The 24,914-nt window shown below is 38.8% G+C and overlaps 1 long non-coding RNA gene across 3 annotated transcripts in view; it reads left to right on the top strand.

Moving 5' to 3' along the window:
* LOC141508830 (uncharacterized) overlaps positions 1 to 24,914 on the top strand; it is a 275,036-nt gene that overhangs the window by 153,371 nt on the left and 96,751 nt on the right. For 2 of the 3 annotated variants that reach the window (XR_012474519.1, XR_012474520.1), the window contains exon 2: positions 23,398 to 23,510. This is a non-coding gene — a long non-coding RNA (uncharacterized LOC141508830). Of the gene's footprint in view, positions 1 to 21,947; positions 23,194 to 23,397; positions 23,511 to 24,914 lie in introns of those variants that run through there. The other variant, XR_012474521.1, reaches the window with a different exon arrangement.

Genomic DNA, 24,914 nt, shown 5'->3' with positions numbered 1-24,914 from the left:
CTGTATGACTTTGGGAATGTCACTCAGTATAGGTTTTCCCATTTCAATAAAATGGGACTACTGATACTTTCATTGACTACTTTATTGGTTACTTGTGATGAGAGCACTATGTAAGTTTAGAAAAACTGGAATTTGTTCATTCAACAGATTTATCCACCTATTGCCAAAAATAAGTTGAGAGTAGCATGTAGGTGGCCAGAAATAGAATGAGACATCAAAAAGGCTAAAGAGCCTCCTCCATCTAGGGCTTATAGGATATCAGAGATGGAAATACCTTCAGAGGCTCCTTGTTATATGATCTTGAGGACAATGTTTCTATCAGTTCCTTTGGTTAGCCTAATTACATTTATGTTCTAGGCCTCCATTTTTTTTTTCCAGAAAAAATCTTTCTTGCGTTTCTTCTAGAGGTGGAGGCATAGCCTAGTTTGGAGAATTTGATCAATCATTGATGATTTCCTGTGTCATTTGGAAATGAGAATTATGAAGGATGACTTGGGACTTATAATTCAGTAGCCAATTCCTATTCCTAAAATACATCCAGTCAAATTAGATGAGGGATAATAACTGCAAGTCCTACCTTCCACAAGAAAGTTTTTCTGAACTCCCTTAATGTTAGTGTCTGTCCTCTTTTGATTATTTATAATTTATCCTGGATTACATCTTATTTGCAGATAGTTGTTTGCCTGTTGTCTCTCTGTTAGACTGTAAGTTCCTTATAATCAGTGAATGACTTTTGTTTTTCTCTGAATCCTCAAAACCTGCCACAATGCTTAGGACATAGTAGGTGTTTAATAAATGCTAGTAAGCTATCACAAACATTGCCTTCTTTCAATTTCTGCTCAGAGATGATCTGCCTGCTAAATGAAAGATGCTGCTTCATCAAACAAATATTGACTTATTGAGTATGTGTCCCTGGTAACATTGTCAAGCTTATCTATACAGCATCTAGCAGAATTTTGGGGTGCAGAATGTTAAAACTAAGTCTAAAAAAAATCTAGTTTTACAGAATTGAAATGACCTACTGAAGAACACATAATTATTAAATGCAGAAGATTTGGAGCACAAATCTGGAATTAAAAGACCAGGATTAAAGTACTAATTTTTCCAGATGCCTCCTGTGTGTCCTTGATCAAGTAGGTAGTGTGGTTCAGAGCAATTAATGCTGGATATTGAGTTAGAGGAACTGTGTTATTGCCTGTGTGACCTGAGGCAAATCACCTAATCTTTCTGTACTCAGTTTCCTTATCTGTTGTCCTTTTCAACTCCGAAGCTATGTACAGTGACCAGAGGCGAGATCATTAACTTCCTTAATCTGTAAGATATTGGGATCTGCCTTAAATCATCCTTAATATTTTTTCCAAGTCTAAAGTCCTATTATTCCAATTTATCCCAGTCCAATAAACATTGAATTAGCACCTACATTGTGCCAGTCACTGGGGATACAGTAATAAAAAAGAAACACAGTCCTGTCCTCAAAGAGCATTCACTCTAAAGGGAGAGACAACATGCAAAAGGAGGCAGGAAATCAGGGTGGAGGAAACAACATATGGGCATCTTGTTCTATACAGTTGAAATCAGGCAAGGCAGCAAATGCAAAGTGGAGTGAACTGAATTCAATTTCTTCCCTCTTGGGGAGGAGTTTGGTACTGGACCTTCCAGGGAAGAGGAGGCTGTGGGAGGTGGAGTCAGTCAAGGCTTCAGTTAGCTTCATGATGGTGAGTTTAGGAGTGATGAGCTTATCCTGAGAGGACAACTTGGCAGCAGATTCAGAGTGGAGATTTATTCTTCCTATGATTCTTCTATGTAGAAAGAAGCACCAAGTTGACAAGTACAGATAAATATTGCCATCCATGATTAAGAGTCAGTTCTAGAATCGTACAAAAGGAATTTTCTTAAGCAATTCTAGAAAACATAAAACTTCTGGCTACATGAGATATGATGCAGATAGTGGGCCACAGGAGGCCCCACAGGCAGATGGTCTGTATAAAGAACACATAGACCTGCTGGGAACATGCTTAGGGAACAAAGCAGACCTGATGGTGCTCCATGCTACACTCTTTGCTCTCTTGTTTTTTTTTAAGGTTATTTTATCCTACAGTTCACCTTAAGAAGAAGAAGAGAGATTTTGTTAATGAGTCTCTCTGTAAATTAATGCTTTGAATCAAGACCACAGGATTAAGACAAACACAATTCCAGGTTTTGTAGGAGTTGAGCAGCCTGGAAAAGAAGGAGGGAAGAAGGAATGCAAAATTCTCTAACTCCTGGGGTGCTGTCCAGATAGTAGGTGCTGACACATATCACCATTTCCAGGTAGAACTGGAGGGCCCACAGACTACCTGCTTCCCTAGAAACAAACAGGGTAATTGTTGAGACTGTTATCCTCTACTTATCTGTACGGACTCACAGGACCCTTGCACAGAATAGTTGTTTAAGTTTTGGATGAATTGGATTGATAATAGATTAATTAGTGTAAAGGTGAGTGCTGGGGTTTGTGCAATGAATGACCATTGGTGTATTATTGTGAGGACAGTTTAGTCATGCATTGAATATAGTGTCAGGCCTGGAAATAAGAAGACCTGAGTTCAAATCCAGCCTCAGACACTTTTTAGCTGTATGACCTGGAACAAGTCACTTACCCTTGTTTGCTTCATCTGTAAAATGAACTGGAGAAGGAAATAGTAAACCATTCTAGTGTCTTTGCCAAGAAAACCCAAAGTGGGGTCACAAAGAGTCAGTCATGACTGAAACCACTAAATAGCAACACATTCCTTGGAATGCCCTGGAAACAAAAGGGGTGTAGACTGACATAGAGAATCAAAATATTGCATGATCTAATACTATTTTTCAGTTCACAAATGATTACTGAGCTCTCTATAAGAAGGAAGGAGACATTGGTTTTAAAATAAAAAAATTTTAGCATCATAGAATCAAAGTTTTAGTGCTAGAAGAGACATTAGATTGGAAGGGGCTAGATTATAAAGGGTTTTGAAAACCAAATGGAGACACTTATAGTTGGGGGCATGAGGATCCTTCAAAGGAAACTAAGAACAAGTGTTTAGCAACGTCCAAAAAAAAACCCTAGAGAGAGACAACATCAAGGAGGAGAGGGTGATTAGTTGTGTCAAAGGCAGCAGAGAAGAAGGATTGAGAAAAAAGTCATTGTACTTCAGAACTAAGAAAACATTTGGAGTGAGCAATTTCGGTGGAATGATATCAGAAGTCAGATAATAAGGGGAAGGGGGCAGCTAGATGGTGTAGTGGATAGAGCACCAGCCCTGGAGTCAGGAGGACCCTAGTTCAAATCCAATCTCAGAATAGTTGTATGACCCTGGGCAAGTTACTCTTAACCCCATTGACATAAATAAATAAAATTTTTTAAAAAGAAAAAGATTATAAAGGGATAAAAAGAATGAAAGAAGGGAAAGAGGAAGCATCTATTATAGACAATTTTTTTTCAAATAGCAAAGGACAGGAGAGATAGTGGTGATGGAAGGATCAATTGTTGTATATGAAGGAGAATGGGCATGTTTCTAGGCAGTAAGGAATGAGTTAGAAGACATGTAGAGATGGCAAATAATCAATAGAGTAAAATGTTAGAGGAGGCAATTCATGGGAAGCGAGAGGGCAGAATGACATTTGAGCAGGCAGAAGGGTTATCCTTGGTAAAGAGTAAAGCCACTTCATCAAGTGAGACAGGGGTTAAGGAAGAGATTGTGGTTGAAGACATCTGAGTAGTAAGATGAGGAAGAGAGAAGAATAGGGACCTCATGATGAAGACTTCAATTTTTAAAAATTTTACTTGTTGATATTTTATTTTATTTTTCCAATTGCATGTTATAAAATTTTTTCAACATTTATCCACATGTATATTTTTATAAGTTGCACAATTTTCTTTCACCTTCCCTTCCTACTCCCCCACCCTTCAGTGGTGAACAGTCTAGGGAACATTGTAATGTAAATTGGTGTTTAACATGTTTACATATTAGTCATTTTCTATATGAGGAATTTCAACTAAGGGAAAAGAAAGAAAATCATGGGATTTGTTTTTTTTTCTTCGACTGGATGTGGCTGGCATTGTCCATAACAGGATGTCCATAACAGGTCCCCCAGGGTTATCCTTGTTCAGTGTTTTTACTGGAAAATATGAGGCAAGTTTCTTAGCTGAGAGAGTGGTGGGAGGGGGAACTATGAGAGATCTGAGTAAGTATGAAAAGGTATTAAAAAGACATTGTGGAGAATGGGATAGTAAGTTGATGAGGAAATATAGAAGGATTGCCTAGCAACAATGAGGGCCTTGTTGAAGCTGTGTTACATAAATTTGTAATGGATCCAGTTAGAAAGATTGCATGATTTTCCCCATCTTTGTTCAACAGCATGTGCATATATAAGCAAATTGGTGTGATCTAAGGTTGAGGCTTGACAGTATATAATTAGTGAAATGAAAAGGGGGGTCCAGGGATTCAAGTGAGAAGGGTAGTTTGGAGTCAAATTGGTTAACAAAAGGGTCAAGATGGAAAAAAGGGGAAAGAGCCTGGAAAAAATTAAGGGTACAGTGGTTTGGAGGTCACAGTGTGGGTGAAGAGTAAGGTTTTGTAAGGGAAGACAATGAAAGGTGAAAAGTCATAGGTTATGGTCAGAAAAAGGGATTTTGAAATTCTTGAGTGTGGAGGTGTACATCTGTAGATAATGACAAAATCAAAAGTATGACCTTATTTTTTTTAGAAAGCCTTTATTTTGAGTTTTACAATTTCCTCCCATTCTTGCTTCCCTTCCCCCATCCCACACAGAAGGCATTCTGTTAGTCTTTACATTGTTTCCATGGTATATATTGTTCTCAGTTGAATGTGATGAGAGAGAAATCATAACCTTAAGAAATATTTTTGTTCAAGTGATGTTTTTATCCTTTTTTTTTCATAATCTCTTCAGGGTATAGATCCAGGAGTGGTATTGCTGGATCAAAAGGTATGCACATTTTTGTTGCCCTTTGGGCATAATTCCAAACTGTTCTCCAGAAAGGTTGGATGAGTTCACAGCTCCACCAGCAACGTATTAGTGTCCCAGACTTCCCACATCCCTTCCAACATTGATTATTGTCCTTTCCAGGAGTATGACCTTATTTATGTGTATCTGAGGTGGGATGGAGGAATAGCTCATAGGAAAACAGTAGGTTAAAGAATTGAGAGGTAAGGGTGTTTGAGAAAAAGTCAGTATGTAAGTTGAAGTACTATAATATGGGAGCAGAATTTAGGGAGGGAAAAAACATTATGTTCCATATATCAAAATAATTGAGGAAGAATGGAGAATGATATGGGGTCCTATACGCAACAGCTGTCAGGATTTTTATTGTCTGGTGAATATGAATAGCTTGAGCTTACTAAGTGATGGTGGTAGTAGGAACCTGGAATTATCAATGGGAGTCAATGTGTATTTCAACTCTTCCACTTCAACCAAAGAGCTGAGGAAAATGAGTGCAGGTGCAGCCAGGACTAGAAAGGATGGGTAGGTAAGTCATGTCATCTGAGGCAACCCAGGTTTCAGTAGATAGAAGCAGTAGAAGAGGGAAAAAATTAGGATGAAAGGAAGTTTGTTGTTTCTGGAACAGGTGTTCCAAGAGGGCATAGTGAAAGACCTGGGGCATGTTTGGTTGAAACTTTGGGGTGGGAGGGATAAGAGGAAAGTGTATCTGAAATTAAGTAGTAAAGGGTGGGAAATTGGGTTTAGATGATGATTTACAGGGGTTTAGGATGTAAAAGCTATGACCAGGTGTAAGAATGCTCATCACTGAGTGGAGGGTGCCACTTCTTACTAGATGCAATATTGTCTTGATTCTAACTCAATGCTTTTATAAAACATTGTAGTTTTATTTTGGTTTAATCAACTCTTTAAGCACTTATTTTATGAAAAAAATAATAGCCACCTCTGGTAAAAGAGTAGATTGTAAATTCTCAATTAATCAGAATCCTCAACTAACTGGCATTTTGTTAACATTCTGCTTCAAGCAGATCACAGGAAAAGAAACTGTCATCGGAGATTTATTAATGGAAAAAAAGTTTAATTCTGTGAAATTTGTTCTATGGTCAAGACTTTTTACTCAGTCCGTATATCTTTTATTTATGCTATCTATAGAGTTCAATGAAAATTTGATATTTCCAGTAAATTTCCTTCAACAATATTAAAGACCTTTTTCTCTTCAGCTTCCCATGTACAAGCAGAAAAGTAAATTAATGCATGTAGATAAATGTTCAACAACAAAATTTAGGGGAAATGATCATTTCTAGGAATTTGTGATGTCTATACCATATGAGGACTAGTTGAAGGAACTAGGATTCTTTAACCTGGAGAAGAGAAGTTTTGGGGTGGAGTTGGAAATGATAGCTCAAGTATTTGAAGGACTATCATATGGAGGAAGAATTAAGTTTAATCTACTTGGCCTAAGAAGGCATAACTAAAAACATACTACAGTATCTATGGTGAAAAAGATTAAGGTTTAATAAAAGGAAGCACTTCTTAACAATTGGAGTAATTCAAAGGTGGAATGGATTACCCCAGGAGTGTATGAATTTTCACTCTATGTAGGTCTTAAGCAAAGACTTGATACTATTTGGGTTATGTTGTGGAAGGAAATTCTTGTTCCTGGATGAATTCGGATAGATACGCTCTGTGGCCCTTTTCAGTTCTAAAATTCTGTGATATCTTTTTTAAAAGATATATTTGGTGTTTTCTATCTCATTCTATTAATTAGAATGCACCATTCTCCATCCAGTCTGACTAATCAAATTTAAACTATATTTGGGTGTGGTAAATTAGTTTTGTCTCTTGATTTTGTTTTTTTTATCGAAATTCTTGGCATGAAATAGGGTATGTTTGTAATTTATGTTTTCCAATTTATATTTACATGGAGAACATTTTTGTGTGGGTGCCTATGTAGGATTTTCAAGGAATTAAACATTTATTGTAAAGGTGGTAGAGAGGAAAATTTGGTGACAAAAGAGAGAATAACAATGGAAAAAGGGGTGGGAATGGAAGGGAGAAAGTAGTAACATCAAGAGAGCTAGTGGGAGAGTTGTAGGATTTTATAGTTGGAAGGAACCTTAAGGGCCATTTAGAATACCTTCACCTGAAGAAGAATCCTCTCATTTACATCCCTGATAAATGGTCATCCACCTTTGCTTGAAGGTGTTGGTAAGGTTGAACCCCACTAACATCCAAGGTCATGCCAATGCCTTCATTTAGACAAATATCTGATGGATGGCAGGGTGAAGGGGAGGGGAAGAATAAATTGTTGAGAGATGGGGTAGGAGGGAGAGGAGAAAAGGCTTCCTAGAATGAAGTGGTACAAAAGGAATTTCCTTGCTGGTTCCAAAGTAGTAGGGGCAGAGGGTAAATGTTGTTTTTCTCCCTGTTTCACTTTGGCTGTATCTATGTTGGTTGTAATAAAAAGAAATCAATAAAATTTGGTACATTTTCCCCATGTATGTTGGTGCTTTGGGGTTCAGGAAAGAATCTTTTCTAGTGAGGGTTCTGGAATAATGGGACACCAGTCAACTAAAAGGGCATGAGGGATCATGGATTTTACAACGTGGCAGACAGTTAAAGGTGCTAGTGGAACACTACAAATTGCTTTGTGAACAGACATTCCCAGTTGACATTAGATGCAGGGAATGAAAAAAAATATCCTTTGACGTAGTTTCCATGCTGGGTTTACAAGAAAGCTATAATTTTATCTCTTTAACACTTGTTCTGCATTAACTAACCAGTTAACAAGCATCCAGGAAATGCCAACCATGTGTCCCAAAAGGTGTCAGGTACTGTAAATACAAAGAAAATTGTAAAAAATAGTCCTAGCCCTTAACAAGTTTATTGTCTAGTTGAGGGAAATGTTTACATGTATAAGTATATAAAATACATATAAATACATTCAAGGTAATTTTATGGTGGTGGGAGAGGTACATGCCCTGGTGGGATTGGTAAACTCCACTGGCTTTCTACATCCTTTAGGATAAATTATAAAGGAAAGAAACAAATATTTATTAAGTGCTCACACTGCACCAGGGGCTGGGAATCACTTTTACAAATATTATTTCATCTGATCTTTACAGCAACCCTGGGAGGAGGTAGGTATTGTTATTCTCATTTTAGAGATAAAGAAACATATATATATATATATATATATATATATATATATATGTATACATACACACACACACACACACATATATGAATTTTTGGGCAGAACATGGAAACAATTCTTTTTAAAAAGAACTAAGCTTTATGATGGTATTTTAAAAAATGAAATTTTAACTGTTCTTTCTTTTTCTCCACCATAAAAGTTGTACTAATGTTCCTAGAGTGGGAAAAACCAGGTTAACAAAGTGTCCTATGTAAAGGGTATCTGAGTGAAAATACTACAGAAGATTCTATAAAGGGTAAAAGGCAACTGGCATGTTTCATCAGCAGAGGGTGACCTCAGAGGCTACAGAATTGATGAATAGGAAATAAAAGTGCAAAGGAGAGAAAAGAAAACAGGCTAACAGGGGGAGGGGGAAAGGCAAAGGAAGATAGAAGAACAAAGGGGAAAAATACACAATGATATGTGGCTATGCTCCTGGGACTACCTAGACCTAGAAGATGTATACTCAATGGAGCACTCATACAGATGAGGAACAGAAGCTGCTCTCTTACAGGACTTTCCTAAGTCCTTAAAGGCCTATTTCCGAGTATATGCCAATAAATCTGACAATCTAAGTGGAATCAATGAATATTTATGAAAGTATAAATTACCTAGATTAACAAAAGAGGAAATAGAATACTTAAATAATCTCATCATAGAAAAGTAAATTGAACAAGTCATTAATGAACTCCCGAAGAAAAAAATTCCCAGGGTCAGGTGGGTTCACTTCCAATCTTCTATAAACTATTTGTAAAAATGGATGAAGAAGTAATCCTACCAAATTCCTTTTTGATACTTAAACCAGGAAGGTGCTAATGATATTTGTCCTTCATTCTTGAAGAAGATCATAATATCAGGGAGGTGACACATGCAAGTGACAGATACAAAATTATCCACCTCTCCTCTTCATTTTTTGGTAGTAATGAATAAGCAATATAGAATAAGTAACCATGGATGGTATTGATACATTATTATAATTATTTCTCTCTTAAACTCCCCAATCTTCTTAACTTCACAATAAACATGAATTTCTAGGTTCCCAGATTCTAAATTTCTTCCTTATCTTTGACTCTTTACTCAACTGAAACTGCCTCCTTGAAAGTTATCAGTGATCACTTAATCACCATAAGCTCTTATAGGAACTCTCATATCTCTCCACAAACCGTATTTTACCATATTCTCTCTTCCAACATAGCTATCACCTTAGTTCAAGTCCTGGTCATCAGACTAATTGGTCTCTCTGCTTCTCTTCCCCCCTAGTCTTCAATCTTTTTGCCCTTTCTGCAGTATTAGATACCACTGACCACCCTCTTCTGGATACTCTTCCCTCTCTGGGTTTTCATGATAATGTTCTCTCTTATTTTCCTTCTGTCTGATCATTCCTTAGAATCCTTTACTGGATCATCATCCATATCATTAACTATGCCTGTTACTCAAGGTTCTGTCCTGGGTCCTTTTTTCTTCTCTTCTTCCTTGATGCTCTCTTCATTTTTCATGGGCTTAATGGTCTCTATATTGATAACTTCTATGCATGTACAAATACCCTCCAATATACACACATATGCATATAACCCTAATTTTTTTCCTCTTCTCTTGTCCTGCATCACAAACTGCCTAGTAGATATTTCCAATTTGTTGAATAGATATCTTAAACTTAACATGTCTAAATTAGAACCTATTGTCTTTTCTCCTTTTATGAACTTTTCCTTTTGCTCTTGAAAGCACCATTATCTTTTCTGTCCTTTGGATTTTTATCATTGGCATTTCTTTGACTTCTCACTCTTACTTAACCTGCATATTCAGTCTATTATTTAATCTTGCTATTTCTACCTTCATAAGATCTTTCATATCTGTCTCCTTCCTTTTACCTATCATAGCTACTACCTTAGATAAATTCCTGATTATCTCTTGTCTAGATTATTTCAATAGCTCTCTGCTCTCTGCCATTGGTTTCTCTATCTCAAGTCTTTCCCCATTCCAATCCCTTCTTCTAACTGTTGTTTAATATATTTTCTGTAAGTGCAAACCTGACCAATTTCACTCTCCTACTCAACTTCAGTGATAGATAACTCAATCCCTTCCTACCTTTCCATATTCTTTCTTTATTACTGTTCTGTCAAACTGATTCTGTTCCTCATAGATTGCATTCCATCTTCTCTTATCCTCCAAGTCTGAAATATTCCTTCCTTATACCTACATTTATTCTCCCTCTCTCATACCCTCACTTTCTTCAACACTCAACTCAAGTATTGCCTTCTCCATGAAACTTTTCCTGATCTCCAACTTCTAGTTGCTTCTGCCCTTACCTATCCTATAGTTAATGGCCTTGTATTTATTCTCTTTATGTTTATTCTATGTTTTCCTATATAAATGATGAGAAGGGATTGCTTAATTCATTATATTTGTGTTTCCAGTCCCTAGAACAGTGTCTGGCACATAGAAAGCATTTAATAAATACTTAATGATTGATGGATGACCTTGAAATCTCAGAGGCGTGGTCAGCTCTCTAAAACTCTAAATTTCAGATCATTTGCTGTCTGAATTGTTGGAAGAAGTTTCCTCACTGGGAGTTCCCTATAGTCTATACCAAAGCAATCATAGCTCTTGATCTGAAAAAAAAGAAAAAGAAGATTCCATCAGATGTTAGTTGGAATTAAATCACTGGTCACCTGACTCCTAGTCTGTTCCCTTTCTACTACCTAAAGCTGGTCATGTTATCCAAAACCTCCTACTTGCCAAGGATGAGGTATGAATTGAACTGGATACTAATTACAAAGCCTTCTTATGAAGACCTTTTTTAGTAAAATCAACAGTCATGTGAAAGAATGAAAAAACCAATCCTGCCCCAATGTGGAAGGTTGAACATCATATGAGCAAATATGATAATTGTTTTAAAGATCAGAGTGAATAAAATTTTTGTTCCAAGTATCTACATTACTTTGCTGGAAATATGCTACTCTGAGACTTCATCAAACTCCTCAGTCTTAGTTTTCCTCACCTTTAAAATGATGATGATGATGATGCTATATTCTTGGAGGTTTGAAGAAAGTACCTCAAAAACCCTAAAATGCAATGCAAAGTTGAGTTGTCAGTATCTTGAGAACAAAAATCAGGGTTTATTGTTACTGCTTGAGAATTCTACCATTAATTTAAATTGGCAGATGCAGAATAGGAATTTCTTGGTAGATGCTTGTTGTCCCAGTGGTGAGCTTATCTCTTCTTCTTTCTTTATGTCATGAGGACTTTGGGGGATTATGTAAATATTTGCTTCAGGACAGGTCCATTTGATGGCAGCCTCAGATTAATAAGGTTTGTCTGTTCCTAGAATACCATGCAAAGTTCTATTCACTTTGCCTCACAAAGAATTTTAAAGAAGTTCTTTTCAGAGCCATAAAAGGAAATTCATTGACACTTCATTTATCTGCATCTTCAGGAGCTAAGGTGTTCCCACATAAAAATTGATTTGCTAGACAACTGAAATTTCACTTTTGAAGCTCTATCCCTTTTAAAAGTGTTGGTAGATCAGTCAATTGGAAAGAAATCTTTCTAAAATATATCGACTAAGCAAAGAATTGAGAACAAAGTAGATGCCCTTTGATGGGAAATGGTTGAATGAAGTATATGTATGAATGGGATCAAATCCCTTCCACCCCATTTTAGCTTTGATACCTTAACTGAGACTATATTTCAATTTATCAATCACTCCTAGAGCTTAGACTAAGTGCAATAGTAAATATCCCTCAGTTTTTCATTAAAAATCCTTTCAGATAGGTTAGGATACTTCTCTGTGTCCCATATATTGACTCTAAATGAATATCCTACTCAGATTGGATTCATTAAAAAAGTTAAGAGACTGGTGGCATTCAGATGCTGTTCCCTCTTCCCCAAAGAAAGAACTATTTGGGTAACAAATGAAATGCCTCAACTCTGGCTTCTACCTCCTTTTCTGACCCCTTGTCCAAAAGAGAATCTTTGGAGGTTTGAAGCATCCAGAGAATATTGGCCCAACTATCTTCCTTTCAATTTCTGAGTTGCAACTGATGGCAGTGTCTACAATGGAATCTGAGTCCAGCCAGGAAACTACATGATGTCTATCTAATGGAAACTTCCTTAGCATCCATGAATGAAAAAAAAATACTTGCAAGTGCTAAGTTACCCCTTTGTCACATGTTCTCGATAAACTTGTGCTCTGTCTCCCTTAGCTTCTATGTAGAGTGTGTTCAAGGAAGACTAGTACCTCTGGTAGGAGGGTTGACAAACCCTTTTTTAGGGTTGCTTTCCACATATGATGTCTTTTTGAGTCAACCAACTCTTATCTGCGCCTCCAAAAAACTGTAGCATGTGCAGAGGCCCTGGTAAACCATTTCGGGCAGGTGGGCTAAACCAGGTTAAGGGTCACTGAGAGAATCTCAAACTCATCAGTGAGTTATGGGAGGGTGTCTACCCCAAGCACGTGAAATCTTCCACTGGTGGAATGGATAAATAAGAATACTTCATTCCAAAGGCCATGAAGATAGCTGAAGCAGATGCTATGGAGTACTTAGCACTTGGTTAGATATCAAAGACATCAAGGTCATCAACTGCATTTGGAGCTGTCACCAGTTGTCTTGACTGTCTTGATGCTGGATCATGATAACTTTGGAAGAGAGAGTGAGACTTATGACTTTGTGCAACTTTACCTCACTTAAGTCCCATTTACACATGCATCAAAAGACATCACCCATACTTTACCTTTCCTCAAAGTCCAGTGGTGATCAGCAAATGATGAAGCAGGAGGTGTGAATACAATGGGAGATACAGTAACAATCCTGCATGCATGTGGCCCAAACTATAGGTTCATCTCCCCACTGATAGCAGCAATTGTATTCTGCAGTCCCCTGAGCGACTGAAAAGCTCTTTTAAGGATTGCACTGCTCACCTACTGATGTGAGGAAGGGGTTAGAAAAGGTGCTCTAAAAATTGCCTACTTACCTGACCCTAGTCTGATTACCATGTCAGGCAGGGATCACAGTGTGGTTGAGAGGAAAAAAAATCTACAAAAACTTCTTCAAAGAAGATTCCATTTACATCAGTGCATGAAATGTGTGCACACTCGTAGACATCACAAGATCCAATAGAGTTGAAAGATGAAGAGCTCTTGTTGCAAGAGAGGTAAGCAGGTGTCATATCCAATTAGCAGCTCTGAATGAATTAAGACCAGCAAAAGAAGGTCAGTTTATGAAGTCAGAACTGGATACATGGTTTTGATTGCAGTGTAGGTTTTGAAATCAAAACTAATCTAGTCAATATTCTTGAATGCTCACCAAAAGGAGTGAACACCAAACTTATTTTAATGGGATTGCCACTTCTAGGAAACACCATACCACCATCATCAATGCCTATGCTCTCACCATAATGAACCCTAATGAAGTCAAAGAAAAATTTTATGAAGACCTTGAGACCTTAACATCAATGTACCAAAAGAGGATAAGATTATAATTCTGGGTGACTTTAATGCTACAGTAGGTTTAGATTACCAGACATGTCAGGGAGTCCTTGGGAGGAATAGAGTTGGAAACAGCAACAGCAGTGGTCATCTACTACTGAAGACCTTCTCATCTACCTGAATGCAATAAAACTTCCTGGATATACCCATGTAGTAAACATTGGCATCTAATGGACTATGTGATTGTCTGAAGAGACAGACATGATGTAAGAGTGAAAAAGGCAATATGTGATGCAGAGTGCTGGACTGATCACAGACTCATCCTCTCTAAGCTAAATATTTACATCCAAACAAAGCAGAGGTCCCAAGGAAAAATGACTGACTACTATAAGAATTAATGTCAAGAGATTAGAGTATCTCTGCGAGCAGGAACAGTTTGTCACTAACTTGAGGGAAAACTGAGCCAACACACATTTGGCAATAGTGAAACAGAAAAAGAATGGACAGCTTTCAGAGATCTGATAGCATTGCATTTGCTTCTCTGGGTCAGAACACTCGCAAATATCAAGACTGGTTTGATGAAAATGCTTGGGAAATACAGAAGCTGCTAAATGAAAAACGAGACCACAAGGTTTACTAGTAGGATAATTCATCCATTTCTAATAAGGCAGCATTTAATTCTATCAGGCAAAGCTTAGAGAGATACAGGACGCTTGACTTAATAAGAAGGCAGATGAAATTCAGTTTTATGCAAATAGTAACAAACTGTAGTTCTTTTATGATACCATGAAGGCTATTTTATGGACCAAAGCCTATGGCTCATCTCAGCTACTCAGTGCTGATGGATGCCCATTGATTAATGATAGGGATGTGATCCTAGAGAGATGGGCTGAATACTTCCATAGTGTTCTTTTTGTTTGTTTGTTTTTTAGGTTTTTGTAAGGCAAATTGGGTAAAGTGGCTTGCCAAAGGCCATACAGCTAGGTAATTATTAAGTGTCTGAGGCCAGACTCAAACTCAGGTATTCCTGAATCCAGGGCTGGTGCTCTAGCCACTGTACCACCTTGCCACCCCCATAGTGTTCTTAATAGCCCATCATCAATCAATGCAGAAACCATTGACCATTTACCTCAAGTTGAAGTCAATTAGTCCCTAATTGAAGTTCTAACTGAAGAAGAAGTTTTGAATACCATTAGGCTCCTTTCAAGTGGCAAAGCACCTGGTGCTGATTCTATTCTAGCTGAGATCTACTAGGTAGGGTGTCAATTGCTCACCCCAAAACTGACTGAAATTTTTTCCAGGTTATATGGCATGAAGAGGTTATTTCCAAGGATTCAAGGATGGCTTCATTGTTCATCTCTAAAAAGTAAAGGGAATATGGGACATTTCACAGGGGTATTTCTTTTCTAGTCATTTGTGGTAAGATTCTTACCAGAGTCCTTCTTAATAGGCTGAGATGTCACCTGGAAGATGGTCACTTCTCTGAGAGCCACTGTGGATTCAGAAAGGATGGAGGAACAATCAATATGGTATTTACTGCCCAACAAGTCCAGAAAAAATTCCAGGAACAGCACAGAGGTCTGTAACAATGTTTGTAAATCTGACCAAGGCCTTTAATGCCATCAATCATGAGGCTTTATGGAAAACTGTGTCAAAATTTATTTTCCCAGAGAAATGCATTAGAATTATATGCCAATTTCACAATGACATGCTTGCCCAGGTTCTGGATAATGGATGATGCTCTCAAAATTTCCCTGTCATCAATTGAGTGAAGCAAGGATGTGTACTTGTTCTCATGCTTTTTAGCATGATGTTCTCAGCCATGTTATCAAATGTCTTCACTGAGGATGAACACAGTATCAAGATCAGCTTCTGTACTGATGGCAAATGCTTCAAACTGAAAAGGGTACTAGCCAAGACTGAAATGGAGGGAGTTAGTGCATGATCTTCTGTTTGTAGATGATTGTGCACTCAATGCAGCCTCTGAAGCTGTGGATTAATTCTCTATTGTTAGTGTTAATGTTGGTCTAACAACACCAAGAAAACACAGGTGCTCTGTCAACCACTACCATATCATCCATCTGTGGAGCCATCAATTACAGCAAATGAAGATGTTTCGAGTACTGTGGACAAGTTCACTTACACTTGAGAGACACAGTGACAATGAGTTTGACACACACACATTGCCAGACTTTACTCAGTATTTGGGAAGCTCTGAAAGAAAATGTGGGAGAGAAGAGGTATTAGACTAACTACTAAACTAAAGGTCTACAAAACTATTGTAATGACCTCATTGCTGTATGCCTATGAAACCTGGAAAATCTACCAGTATCATGTCAAGAAATTGAATCTCTTCAACTTAAATTGTCTTAGAAGATTGTGGAGATTACCTGGAAGGAGAACATACCTGACACTGACGTCTTTTATTTACCTAAACTGCCTAGCATTCCAACATTACTACAGAGTGCAACTCCAATGGGCTGGTCATGTTGTTAGAATGCCAGAAATATGCTTGCCAAAAAATACTATTTTATGAAGAACTCACACAGGGCAAGAGCTCACAAGAGGATCAGAAGAATCGATATCACTTCACCCTGAAGATATCTCTGAAGAATTTCAGAATTGATTGTCCAGCATAGGAGACACTGGCACAGGACTGCTCATCACAACATGCCCTCATCAATGAGGGTGTTGCACTCTTTAAAGAGGGCAGAATTGAAGCAACTTAAAGGAAATGACATATGTAAATGTAGAGTAAGTACTACTGGTGTTCCTATAGACAACCTGTGGTAGAGCATTCTAAGCTCATTTTTGTTTGATCGGACACAGTTGGACACATTGTAATTTGTGTCTTTAATGATGTCATTTTGGTCTTCTTTAATAACAAAGGACAAGAACCAACCAACCAGGACGAGTATAACAGACTTGGGGGGAACACTATTTTATACCTATTGTCATACTGTTCTGTGTTAGCAAACCTTTCTTAAAAACTACTTAAGGGGGGGTGGCTAGGTGGCGTAGTGGATAAAGCACTGGCCATGGAGTCAGGAGTACCTGGGTTCAAATCCAGTCTCAGACACTTAATAATTACCTAGCTGTGTGGCCTTGGGCAAGCCACTTAACCCCATTGCCTTGCAAAAACCTAAAAAAAAAAACTACTTAAGGGGGTAGCTAGGTGGTGTAGTGGATAAAGCACCGGCCTTGGAGTCAGGAGTACCTGGGTTCAAATCCGGTATCAGACACTTAATAATTACCTAGCTGAGCTGTGTGGCCTTGGGCAAGCCACTTAACCCCATTTGCCTTGTAAAAACCTAAAAAAACCCTACTACTTGAGTCTGGCTATCATGATTTTCAAAAGATGATCTTGGTAGGGAGCATTTATTGGAACCAGTGATCTTAAAGAATTCCCTCCTTCCCTCAAAGATGCTCCTAGAGCAATGTGTGGTACAGAGTGCAGAGACAACTTCCCTTTGCCCCCATTTATTTCTTGGTATGTTGCTATGCTCAATCTTATTCCAGGACCTGCGATTCCTCCACAAGAGCAGGATTTGGAATAAGGATTCTCAAAGCTCACATGGACTCTATATTAATGTAATAGAATATTTTTGTGCTATAGGAGTGACAAATATGGGAAAATCAGAGAAACTTAGGAATATTTGTTTGAACTAATGCATAGAAATAAACTGAGCTAGAAATATGATATATGAAGTAACCATATAACTAAAACAATTACTGAAAGGAAGCCAAAGTCTAAGTTATTGAAAAGCTAGTGAGGGTTAGGAAAAATAGGTAATGATATATACCTCCCTCTTCTTGGCAGATAGTGGGGCAGAATTCTGTATACATCTCAGATGAGGTTACTCTAGTTGATGTTTTGGCTTAATTTTTGTTGTTATTAGATCAGCTAATTTTTTTGGGGGAGAAGTGTGACAGAAGAAGGGTATTTCCAAAAGTAATTGTGATATAGAAAAAAGAGGCCTCAAATTTTTAAAAAGAGATGAGATTCTTGCTTTCTCAAGCAAAGCATATCCAATATGCTTTAATCTTTCTTAAACAACTCAGCATTATTATGAATATCAGTTATCATAGTTTTTCCATGTGATATTCTAATGGACTTAGGGGGATATAATAGTATTTGTAAGTGTCCATTTTCCTCTTTACTAAATGTACCCAGATTGCTGTTTACAATTCTTTGGATTCTGTGTTCTGTTATCCAGTTGTCAGTATGCCTGTCCTCACTTTCTTTCCTGTCTTACTTTGCATATATAATTGTCTTGCTAAGGGCCCAAATGTGATTCAATCTCTCCAAATGGGTTTTGTGACACCTTCTCCCTACCCCCCATTTATTTCTTGGTATGTGGCTATGCTCCAGATGACTGAGATCTCTGGCAGGCTGACCTTTGTATTGATAGTGTTAGATCAAGTGTGATAAAGAAGGTATCAGTAGGACTCTCTATTCTGAAACATGGGACAAGTGTGAAATATGTGTAATTTTAGAAAGGTTCTCCATCAATTAGATCAAATTTGTGAGAAGTATGGTATGGTGAATAGAGAGGGCTGACCTTGGAGTCAGGAAATCATGGCTTCAATTTCTTCTTCTAATACATTTTAGCTATGAGAGATTTAATTAACAAGTTATTTAGCTGCCATATCACTGTCTAAGACTCAGTTGCAGCTAAGTTGCATATCTATGTCCATGAAGAGAATACCAACATTGGAGTTTCCTACATAAAGGAAGTCACTCTCCATACATAAATGAATGAGTGATAAATTCAGAGAATTCTTAGAACTCAGGTTGAAGCTTCTCCTTCTACTCAGTAGAAGTTCTGGAAGGCAATTATTTTATCCTCCCGAAATGGTCTCATGAAAATTGTTCTGTTCTACAAGAAAAGATCTTTTGTTATGAACCTCAGAGATACAATGTTGACCAGGTTGGACCAGCGAGATCTTTTAGGTTTTTTTTTTATAGATTGTCCCTACTCTACCCTAAATTAGTTTATTCTCCACTTAGGGTCTTAATTACCACCCTCAAAATGGAGGTTCAGTGCTTTGCTCTCAGATATACCTTTTAAGGAAGAAATATCAAATTACTTTTTTAGGGTATAGCTAACCATAGTGGGGGACACTCTTTCTTCTTAGCTACAGGATGGAGGAGGCTTGGGAAGAAAGTAGATGGTTTGAAAAAAATAAATCTGGGGTTTTAGTAACCTGCAACTCAATATGAGTCAGCATTATTATGTGGCAAGTAGAAAACAAACAAATCCTAATGAAATTTTGAACTGCATTAAGAGAGCTTCCAGGAATAAGTATTGAGAGTCTTGCTGTATTCTTCCCTCCCTGATGATCACATCTGTGAGTCAGTTGGTCAGTCAGTCAAGAAGCAATTTGTTAGAAATTATGTGCAAATAATTTAGGAAGGGTATGGAGAAAACTGAAGAGTGTCCAAAGGAGGGAATTTAGGTTAGGAGATGGCATTGAATTCTGATCACTAAAGGACCTGGGGATAGTCAGTCTAGAGAAGAGAACATGGGGTGGGTATAATGATTGTATTTAAAGATATGAGGGGCTTTTCTTGGGCGGAAGACAGATTAAATTTCTTTTTAGCTCCAGAGAGTAAATCCAGGAGCAAAGAGGCCAATTAAATCCTGATGTCAGAAAAACTTCCCTAACAATTGGAGTGGTTCTCAAGTGGATTAGACTGCATGCATTTGGAAGTAATGAGTTCCCCACTTGCTGTAGGTCTTCAAACAGAAGCTGGATGACAACGTGTTTATTGGGGCATGGTGGGGAGTTTTTTGGGCTTGGGTTGGACTATTGGGCAGAGTACCTCCTACCTCTCAAATTCTGATTGAAGAAATCTGAGGTCTATTTATTAATGATTTCTCTTAAAAAGTTCAGTATTTATGAATGTACTAGTGTATCCTTTAGACCAGAGGTTCTTAACATTTCTTTGTGTACTGGACTCCTTGGATAACCTGGGAAAGTCAATGAGTTCCTTAGAACATTATTTTAAAATACTTACAATTATAAAAGAAATCAATTATTTTGAAATATAGTGATCAAAATACTTTTAAAAAAAGTTTATAGACTTCTTGTTAAAGAGGAGTTTCTTCTAGGTGAAACTTCTTAAAGTAAAGTGACAGTGAGGTGCCATAATAGGGATTTTTCCTAATTCTTCCTGTAGTGCATGTTCCTACTGCACCCTCTATTCCATTCGTCTGTCTTAAATTCTGTCTTACTTTACATATAACTGTCTGGGTAAAGGCTGAAGGGCAGTACATTTCTCTTAGGGTGTGAAAGACTGAGACTTGGCTTCTAGGTGGTTGCCAGTTGCTTATTAGATTTATCCCAATAACTGTCTTAGTTACCCCTGCTCATTTGTTGGTCTGTAATTTACAAAGCTATTGCCCTTTCTGTTTAAAAAGAGAATTCCCTTTTTCATCCTTGGTGACCTGTCCTGTGTTTCATCTCCAGTCTCTTTCTAAACCCAAGTACTACCTCTAACAGAAAGTTTCTTCTAACTCTGCTATAGCTGCTGGAGCTGCCCCTTCCATAAACTTGGATATATTCTATTTGTAACACACACATATATAATATTCATATCTATTATGTGCATATTTAGATTTGTGTATGGGTATATATGTGTGCATATAGCTTATTCTCTAAGGGGTGAAAACATAGATTCACAAATATATATCTTTATATATATGCATATATTTATCTATGTAGGGAGCTTATATTCTTTAGGGGAGACAAAATGAATAAACAAATTAGTGTTTATATATGTGTGTGTCCTAAGTTATATATGTTTTAATATGTATTTACTTATGTTTATAATGTCTCTCTCTATATATTATATGTTTCTGTTATCTCTCCCTAGATCTAGAGAACACAAGTTTCTTGATGACAAGGAACTTGTGTCTGTGTTACTCCCTTATCCCCTCCCCCCAGTGCCAAGTGACACATAGATTTTGAATATTTGTTGATTGATTCATAGCGACCTTTGTTACAGGACTTAAATGCTTTTTCTTTAGGATATTAAACAAAGCTCAATTCCTATATATCTAGTCCTCTTCCTATGGTGATCATCCTATTTTAGGATATACTTCAGATTGTCCTTCCTAAAATACTATGCTCCAATCTGAATATAAACATTCCAGATATCATCTGACCAGGGTAGAATATATCAGGTTGAGCATGTTACTTCTTCTGGATTTTATATCTCCCCTTCATCGGAGGCAGGGTAGGTTTTGTACCTATCCCTCCAACACTGGCCAAGCCTTGATTGGAATTCTCATCTTCAGTAGGGTCCTATGACCAAAGTGAAGCTTGAAGAAGTCCCCAGAATAAAAGTAGGCTAATGAATGCATTGAAAAATAGTGTCTATTGAGAAACTAGAGTCAAAGGGCACTGGTTGTAATCATTTATGAGAATAGACTTAGGTGAGACTTATTAGAAAGGCTTCACATTTGTCACAGGACCTCAGAACCTGGATACCCCACTGACAGTAACACAAGATGGAATGGGCTTCACTTGCAACAGACAGGATTTTATCTGCTATTGGAATGGAAGACCATGGGAGAGTTTGGGTGGAGTCCAGTCTTTGGTTGATGGGTCATATAGAGGAATGAACTAGGTGACTTCTAGAAGCCCTGGACAGCCTTGTAATTAATTGTGAATGTGTTTTTGAACCTGTAATGTCACATGAGGAGTCAATACCATCTGATGGACTCCTATATGGGGAAAAGGAGTTCATTTTCACACATCCTTACTAGCTTGTTTTTTGTAAGGAGGGTCAGAGTAGTAGAGGAGGCCCTCCACTTTGCTGGCAAAGCTTTTTCTGAACCTTGGTAACGGGAAGAATAAAAGCATTGACTTATGGGAGGGCTTGGCAATCTATCTCACAGACTCCCCTGGCTGCTGTTGGATAAAACCCAGAATTTCCTTCTTGTTCTTAGATGAGCCTGAAAGAGTCACCTGTGATGCTCAAGTCCCCCTTGATGGAGAAGCAGGCGGGTCCAGGGATTGGGGGATGTAGCACGGAGGGAGGAAGAGTGACAGGCTCCCAGCTGGTGGGTCTGCCCCTCTGCACTGTGAGCCTGCTGAGCTCGGGTCTGTGCTGGAGATGTTCCGGGGAACCAGGCCTGCTGCTGATTGGCCCTTGGCATCTCTGTTTGCGAGGGACCAGCCAATCAGTGGGATGGCCAGCTAGCTGGGGCGAAGAAACATGAAATATGATAATTTTCTGCTAAAGAGCCCTGGAGGGGGGGGGGGAAGGAGTGTGTATGGGGAATGGGGAGGGGAGTGGGTGGGAAATAGAGTGGACTGCTCCATGATTCTAATGGTCTGTCTGCCTGTCAGGGCTCGCCAAGGGAGAAGGGGCTCTGTTCTAACCAGAAGGCTAGGTGCCTCAGGGGATGGCAGTGAGACTATTCCTGATGTGACAGCGCAGGTAAGAAAGTGATAGATGTGCATTAGGTGAGAAGCAGACAACTTAGCCGTATGGGGCAGTCACTCTTTGGGGTAGGTCTGCCATCAGCATTTGCCCCTCAGTTTTTATTCAGGGTTTTGTTTCTGTATTTCTCCTTATCACCCTCAACCCCAGATGGCTGAAGTCATTTGCAAATAGTTATTTCTCTTGGATCTGGTCCCTGTGGTCCATCTCCTCTCTCCATCCTACCCTTCCCCAGTCTTACAAATCTGTCACTTTGGCAAAAGCCATGGAGAAAAATAAAGTTTGACTCCTCAAGTGTAAGAATCCTCTGGGTGGAGATATTAATGACCAATTCTTGTTGGAAGGAGGTTTGGTTTTTGGAGCAAGGACCCTGGCTCTGGGAGAAACTTTAATGTAGAAATAGATAGGGGAAATTCTGTGGCTTGAATACAGAAAGGGCTTGATAGGGGCAAACTCTGTAAATAGTTTTTAACCATATGATGTCAATGAACTGCCCGTGACTTGAGTTTGGACTCCATCACTTTGTGTTTCTGTAGCCGTCCTTGAGGGATGGAAAGCCTGGACTGCCATGTGCTGCTGTCAGCAGTGATGGATGGATGTGTGTGCTGGAGAGTTGTGGCATCTTAATTGTTTACATAACATACTATTTTCTCTCTCGAAAGATACTGTCTGGGGAGGATGAAGGTGTGCATATTTTATTCTGATATTCTGCATGCCATTTTCAAGGCATCGATAAAAGGAGCCCCAGAATCAGTGCAGTTTGCTATCTTCTGTCGGATCCTTGTTTCCTGGGCCCTGAGTGACAGCTCTTCAGAAGTGATAATTGGTGTACTGTATCTTTAAAAGGTTAAAACCTCTTTCAGAAAAAAAAAAAAGGCCTGGACTCATAGTGGAAAAGACAAGCGAGGCTTTGGTTGGCTCTGGATTCAGAAAACAGCTGCTGATTAGATTCTGCGTCTGCAGGCTGAATTCATTCCGTGTTTTTCAGCAGCAGGAATTCGAGAGGGATGCTTCTGTTTGGGTTTCTGATCGTGATTTATATTTATTCAGAGGAATAACAGAGGATGGATTTGTTCCCGGCTGGAGCATGCTCACAACCAACAGGCTCTCCCATGATCCAACTGCCCACTTTGGTGCTTTAATGTACATATCTGTTCACTGTTCATGTGTGTGGAGTCAGGCACATATGCCTATGGGCATCCAGTTGTGTGTGTGTGTGGGGGGTGTGTGTGGTTTGTGTGTGGATGTGTGTGTGGGGGGGTGTACACGCACAGAGGATTATTATTTTTTTTAAGGCAGATTCCTTAAACGAGCTTTTTTTTTTTCCTTACCCCTCACTTGAAACAGGTGTTAATGAAAAAATGCACACAATCCTGACAGATGGGACTGGTTCATGAAGGAGGGGACAGCCAGCTCAGTGTTTCAGAGACCACAGGATCAGCTTCCCATCCAGAGCAAAGGTAGGGACTCTGATTTTCTATTCCATAGCTGTGAATCCTTTTCCTTTTCTTGGATTTATTTTTCTTCCCTTGCTGCCGCCACTGGGAAAATAGACTAGTGAGATGAGATTCCATTTTGTCCTTGCCTTTCTTATTAAAGGTGTCAGGTTTCAGAGACATTGAACTGTTTGTGTGTCTGTTTGTGTGGATGGGTGTAGGGGGGTTGGGGCAGACGTGTGTGTGTGTGTGTGTGTGTGTGCGTGTGTGTGTGTGTGTGTGTGTGTGTGTGTGTCCGTATTCCCTGGGTGGGCTGATCTCACTGTTCTGCATGGTGTGATGGGTGAGATTTGCAAGCCTCAAGTAACCTTAGTGCTGTCAATCAGCGGGCATCAGATCTGTAACCCTCTGTGTGCTGTGGCGGTGGCGGTGGCGGCAATGGAGAGGCAGCTCCCTGGGCTCTAGTGTTCCACTTGCTGCCGTTGGTTCTCTTTCCTAATTAGCTTCAGCTGTTGGACACATGTACTGCTCCCAGGCAGCACCTGCATCTCCTTCTTCTGCTCCTGGGCTTTGCTTGGAGAATTGTTTAGGCTGACTCTAGTGAGAGCTGTCCCCTGGTTAGTAGAAAATGATTTCCCCATGGTGCTTTGTAGCCAAAGTGGGGTACTACCAAGGAGAACTTTTTTCTTTTTCTTTTTTCATCCATCTCTCCTGCTCTCTCACCCCTGAATAAAACCCCAATAACAACAACCCAAACAACTTCCTTAAGGGAATCAGTGTCACCTTGCTTTCAGTAAGGATGTATATGGTCCAGTCATATACTTAACCCTCTTTCTTCAATATAGTCTGTCTTCTAAGATCAGTAAGCTAGATGATGATAAATAGGTTTCTAAGAAGCATGATTTTACTCTACCTCGATTTGAAAAGATCTTTGATTGTGATCTAGAGAAGTCCTGTAATACATAAGACCTTGGGAGCACATTTTTGGTATGCCGATATCATCCTTTCTCATTGAGCCCTCCTTGAACTTTGGTGCTTTCAAAGTGGCATTCTCTGAATATGTGCTGGGCCATCTTTTCTGCCATGCCCCTTGTATTAGTTTGGCCACCTTTCTCTGTGAATTTTCTGGGCTTCTGATATGAGTTGGCAGCTGTTTGTGGTGGTGATTTGTCTTTGGCCCTCTTAGCCAGGTTCTGGGTTTCACTGTTGCTGATTTGGATCTGTGTCTGGTGTGTGTGTGTGTGTGTGTGTGTGTGTGTGTGTGTGTGTGTGTGTGTGTTTGTGTGTGTGTATGTGTGTGTGTGTCAGAGAAAGAGTGAGATGGACACACATTTCATTTCACACTGAGCTCAGCACTGCAAAAGGTTCAGTTCAAACTGTGTGATTATGTAATCTAAAATTGTATTCCAGATGCATGCTAAGCTGTCA

The sequence above is a fragment of the Macrotis lagotis genome, chromosome 1 (genome assembly GCF_037893015.1).
Source record: "Macrotis lagotis isolate mMagLag1 chromosome 1, bilby.v1.9.chrom.fasta, whole genome shotgun sequence".
Lineage (NCBI taxonomy): Eukaryota > Metazoa > Chordata > Mammalia > Peramelemorphia > Peramelidae > Macrotis > Macrotis lagotis.
This window is presented reverse-complemented; position numbering and strand designations above follow the sequence as displayed.